This window comes from Ambystoma mexicanum, chromosome 11, assembly GCF_040938575.1.
Source record: "Ambystoma mexicanum isolate Mex_15411 chromosome 11, UKY_AmexF1_1, whole genome shotgun sequence".
NCBI lineage: Eukaryota > Metazoa > Chordata > Amphibia > Caudata > Ambystomatidae > Ambystoma > Ambystoma mexicanum.
The window spans coordinates 56,578,489-56,584,488 of record NC_090934.1 but is presented as its reverse complement, the minus strand read 5'-3'; the positions used below and the strand labels follow the sequence as shown (position 1 = coordinate 56,584,488).

The 6,000-nt window shown below is 51.3% G+C and overlaps 1 protein-coding gene across 1 annotated transcript in view; it reads left to right on the top strand.

Annotated features, from left to right (window-relative positions):
* Positions 1 to 1,726: 1,726 nt before the first annotated feature.
* Positions 1,727 to 6,000, top strand: part of HCRTR1 (hypocretin receptor 1) — a 185,673-nt gene continuing 181,399 nt past the window's right edge. The window contains exon 1 of the mRNA XM_069625247.1: positions 1,727 to 2,158. The gene's annotated coding sequence lies outside the window, so the exon portion shown is untranslated. The remainder of the gene's footprint in view (positions 2,159 to 6,000) is intronic.

Here is a 6,000-nt window from a genome sequence, read left to right as displayed (position 1 = left end):
ATTACCAAAAGTCAATTGACATACAGATAGCTATTCGGCCCTCAGAGTAACAGAACGAACCATCAACGGTAGTTCGCCGTGTTAGTGTGAGAGACCGAACATTGGGATACTCAGGTTTTTATACTTTTTTATCCAGCTCTGGCCAACCCCCCCGCAAGTTAACCATTCTCAGAACCAGACCTAGGGTTCGTTGCCAGGTTAATCCCATAATGTATGCATTTTTGATCAGTTCCGCTGATACAGTTGTTCATTTACACATAGGTCAGGGATAGGACAAGGTCTCAGTTCGCGACCCCAACAAGTGGCCTGCGGGCATATTACTTATTCATGTGCGCCTAGGGAGGGCAGCCCCCTTCCCAACACAGTCAAGCCCCTCGAGCTGCAACTGACTGCACCACTGACTGTTGTTATGCTGCAGTCGCTAACGCCGTCCAAGATGCTGCAACCAGTGCTTCAGATCTGCCGATCAGCACTGAGACAACAATTCCTGACCCAACCACCTTTTAGGCCAGCCTGCAGCCCTCCGTCCAGCCTCGCTCTCTGAACTGCCTGCCACCTGATACCCGCAGCTGTCTTCCATCTTAAACTCTGTTGCAGAAGCTGCAAAGCACCCTGAAAACGACTTGACGCTGTCGGGCACCAAGAACTTCTACAAGCACAAGGGAAATTGGGGTTCTGTCCCTCTGGCACTACTCTAAAAGCCCCCAGAGAAATGTACGACCCATTGCTCGCTTTGTGTTGAAAACAAGTATCCTAGAACTATTGCGATTACTTACTTTACCGACTACCATCCTGTCAATAAACAGAGTGCATCCCTTTTCCTTCTTTGAAACTGTCTGTCCTCTGCTTTCCTTTACAGGGTGGGTTATTTTTTGTATTGTGCTAGAACTGTCAGTTGTGATAATAATGAAGTCGATATTTTTATATAACCTTGACCGGACAGTCCCTTTTATCATTGGGTAATAATTGTATTTTCACTGTGTTGAAACTAACCAATGATCCACGACCTTGCACAGATAAGCCTGCTGTTCCGTCCACGTTACCAAAAATTGGACAAGGAGATCTTATAATTCACTTGTATTCCAATCTGTTTGGATCCCTTCTGGTGTACCAGAGGTGTGGGGCAGATTTAGAAACCGATACTCATCTCTGGACCACGGCTGCCCCAAAAGTTGATTTGTCACACTACCCACAATATGTGCACTGAGCCTTGGACACAGGATGATGCCCCATCCAATCATGTGTGCGCTGAACTCTAGCTATAGGATGTAGAACTGCCCACCAAATGTGCACTGAGCCTTGGCCACAGGGTGATGCCCCCTCACCCATGTGAGCACCGAGCTCCAGCTATAGGACGCAGGACTGCCCACCGTATGGGCACTGAGCCTTGGCACAGGGTGGTGAACCCTCGCCCATGTGTGCACCGAGTTCCAGCTATAGGACGCGGGACTGCCCACCGTATGGGCACTGAGCCTTGGCACAGGGAGGTGCCCCCTCACCCATGTGAGCACCGAGCTCCAGCTATGGGATGCAGGACTGCCCACCGTATGGGCACTCAGCCTTGGCCACAGAGTGATGCCCCCTCACCCATGAGTGCACCGAGCTCCATCGATAGGATGCAGGACAGCCCACCGTGTGTGCACTCAGCCTTGGCCACAGAGTGATGTCCCCTCACCCATGAGTGCACCGAGCTCCATCGATAGGATGCAGGACAGCCCACCGTGTGTGCACTGACCCTTCGCCACAGGGTGCTGCCCCCTCACCCGTGTGTGCACCGAGCTCCAGCATGCCACCCTCCCCTCCCCCAGTCCCCGGTGTGTGCACTGAACACAGTCCCCTTCCCTCCTGCCTGAGGTCCCTTGTCATTGGCTGAAGGACACTCCTCCCTGACTCCACTGCACACCTGCATTCATTCGAGACTTGGCGGTGAGGAGGACAGCGCGTGCCTCAGCAAGGGGAGACGCGGACCTGCGAGGGGCACGCGACGGGCGCTCTGCTCCCCGACACCCCAAGACTGCTCGGATATTGGCATCGGAACTGGAGAGCCCAGCGGCTGGCTGCCATGTCTCCCTGGGTAGATGCCCCCGAGGCAGCCGTGGGGGTTGTGCGTCCCCACCATGGGAGCCCTTAGGACGCAGAGAGGAGACCCCGGACTCAGGTAGGCGCGTTCTAGCGAGATCTCGGTAGGACTGCAAGTGGGGTGTCCTGCACAGGAATCAGGGGGCGTGCAGAGAGGGGGTACCAGCTGTCATACTTTCCAGTGATACCTGCTGGGTACCCCAAGTGACTCCCCCGAACCTAAACTAACACATACATTGGCACTAGAGCGAGTGAACGCCGTTTGTAAACTGACCCGTTAATAGATCAGCGCCTCCATGCCCGCAGGCTGTGTGAGCGCTTTAAAAATGAAATAAATAAATAAATACATAGAGACGGTGTACACCAGTTTAAACATACATATAACATACATCGGGGATGCTTAATCGTAAACCATCATCTCAATCTTGGGCTAAAGCGTCAACCCCGAAAGTAAGGTCACCGAGCGAGCCAGCCAGCTAGTCAGTCAGTGCGCCAGTGGGTTTGGGGGCAGCCTTTAGGCGCTGGTGAGATGTATTTGTAGAGATGACGTGACGTGCCTTTAGAATTACGCTCCCAGTAGCGCTGGCACGGAGTACCCCACAATGTAATCCACAGGAACAGTGCAACCTCACAGCCGGATGTCTTTTGGGGGTAGGGCCGGCTGTGCTGCGAGTGTGTGCTCGGTTCAGGACCCTGGACAGGGGTATGTGACCAGGCGTCCCTCATCGGAGGCCTTGCACACTCAAACATACCCACCGCTGCATCACCGCTGGACATGTGTTGTTGTCGTTTGACCTGCTCATATCAATGTTGCCCTCGCACGGGGCAGCAGCTACATGTGAGCGCTGGGGGCATTTTAAATGGCAGTGGTGCCAGTCCCCGCACCATGCCACAGCATCCTGAGTAATGCGGTTCTTTCTGAACATGTCGCGGCCGAAACCGGTCCTTTTTTGGGGGATTTTTTATCTTATTTATATGAGAAGGGGGAGACCCCCGAACTGCTCCCATACTCCCCTTATTGTAACGTATCACCCTCGCCCACCCTCCACATATAAATGTGGTAACAAAAAAACAGCATTTTAAAAAACTGCTTTTTCCGCCGCAATTTTTTTGCTGCGACTTTTACACTGCATACCGAGTGATACGTGTGAGAGCCAATACCGTGACGGAATGCCATCTGTCAGGGTTTCAAACCGTGCACGTTGTTGATGTTTATTAATTCAAAATGATGTCTGTGATTCTGTGTCTGATAGGGCGTCCTGCTAATCAGACCTCCCTTTCATAAATGTTCAGTGCCAAAAGGATGGTGTTAACGTGTACTTTTGCTGAGCTAGTCCACAGGCACCCTCAGCCCCAGCGTTGCAGAGGCACAGGGCAGGTTCAAAGGTCACATGTGCATTTCTGATAGCTGCTTAAACAGATAGTGACAGCGGGCAGAGGTGGTTTTATAATCGTCCGCTCTTCTGATTCAAAACATATGCCTTGGTGTGTCTGGCCTCACACATATCTTTAAATCGAAGCCATGCCTGGTTGTGGTATTGATGACTTCTTAGAGTACACAATTATACAGCCAGAGAAATGTAATATCACGTTAGTGCCAGGTCTGTCAGCAGGGCACGGATGTGACAGAACTGAATTGTATCGATGTCTGGTCTGACTGTCTCCACTGCTGCTGACATGGCTCTCCTTTACAGTGTGTACAGTGATGTCCTTTCACTCGTGGCGCTGCTCTCCCTTTCAGTGCGTGCAGTGATTTCCTGTCAATGTGACACGGTTCTCCTTTACAGTGTGTGCAGTGATGTCCTGTCAATGTGACACGGTTCTTCTTTACAGTGTGTGCAGTGATGTCCTGTCAATGTGAGACGGTTCTCCTTTACAGTGTTCAGTGATGTCCTGTCAATGTGAGACGGTTCTCCTTTACAGTGTGTGCAATGATATCCTGTCACTCGTCGCACTGCTCTCCGGTACAGTGTGTGCAATAATGTCCTGTCACTCGTGGCACTGCACCCCCTTTACAGTGTGTGCAGTAATGTCCTGGTATTGGTGGCACTGATCTCCTTTACAGTGTGTGCACAGATACCCTGTCATTCGTGACACTGCTCCCCCTTGCAGTGCGTGCAGTGATATCCTGTCAATGTGACATTGCTCTCCTTTGCAGTGAGTGCAGTGATGTTCTGTTATTCGTGGCACTGCTCTCCCTTACAGTGTGTGCACTGATATCCTGTCACTCGCCGCACTGCTCTCCGGTACAGTGTGTGCAATAATGTCCTGTCACTTATGGCACTGCACCCCCTTTACAGTGGGTGCAGTAATGTCCTGGTATTGGTGGCACTGATCTCCTTTACAGTGTGTGCACAGATACCCTGTCATTCGTGGCACTGCTCCCCCTTGCAGTGCGTGCAGTGATATCCTGTCAATGTGACACTGCTCTCCGTTGCAGTGTGTACACTGATGCCCTGTGACACGTGACAATGCTCCCCCTTACAGTGTGTGCACTGATATCCTGTTACTCGTGGCACTGATCTCCTTTACAGTGTGTGCAGTGATGTCCTGTCACTCGTGACACTGGCCCCACTTACAGTGCGTGCAGTGATGTCCTTTCAATGTGACACTGCTCTCACAGTGTGTACAGTGACTGTCACTCGTGGCACTGCGTTCCCTTACAGTGCGTGCAGTGATGCCCTGTCAGTGTGACACGGCTCTCCTTTAGAGTGTGTGCAGTGATGTCCTGTCACTCATGACACTGCTCGCCTTTAGAGTGTGTGCAGTGATATCCTGTCACTCGTAGCACTGCTCCCCTTAGAGTGCGTGCAATTATGTCCTGTCAATTGGACACTGCTCTCCTTTATAGTATGTGCAGTGATGCCCTGTCATTCGTGGCACTGCTCCCCCTTACAGTGCCTGAAGTGATGTCCTGTCACTCATGACACATCTCTCCTTTACAGTGCGTGCAGTGATGTCCTGTCATTGGTGACACTGCTCTTCTTTACAGTGTGTGCAGAGATGTCCTGTCAATTTGACACTGCTCTCCTTTACAGTGTGTTCTGTCACTGGTGGCAATACTCGCCTCACAGTGAGTGCACTGCTGCCTCACCTGCGGGGCATCTTTCAGGCAATGGGGCTGTCTTTGCCAGAAGGACAGTGTCCATTGCTTTGGGCAGCAGCGAGGATTAGAGACAGCCTCCTCTGGCACTGCAGCCATCAGGATCCGAGCAGGCCAGAGGAGGGCCCAAGAGGACATGTTTCTGGGGAGAGAAGACTGTGTAGGCTCATCATTCTTGAAGGAGCACTTTATAGGCTCTGCTTTCAAGAGGATGCAGGAACCTAACACTCCCTGCAGGTTTTCCACAGACCGTCCGCAACAAATGCAGGAAGTCGCTTGCAGGCAAAGGCATGTTGTTCACTGAGGGGGATTGGATTTAGATTTGAAGCAAATATTCAGTCAATGGTGTCTCCAAAAAAAACTGTGTCCGTGTCAGGATTCCAGAATTCCATCCTGGATGCAGAGAGTAGTATTTATATTGGGAAGGGGAGACTATCAGAGGCACGCCAACTAATCTCAACGTCTTCTCAGCAGGAAATATAACAACATAACAAGGGCTTCCCCTGTACATATCAGGCCACCCGCATTCACACAGTGCATACATGCTGCCAATGACAGGTGTGCGCTTTGCTTTCTTCGCAGGGGACCTCCCTATGAGGTCACTAACACTACAGGCCTGGTTGTGAGCATGTGATGAAACATTGCTACCCGCAGTCATTGTCTTCCTTTTACTTAAACAACATCAGATGGTTATCTATGTGTGAAAAGCGGCCACCAGACCAGGTTCCCACTCAGCACTGACCCAACGTGACCTCTTGTAAACTGCCCAATGTGGGGAAAGTGCAACGGCACACACTCACAGTAACTTTAAAAATACA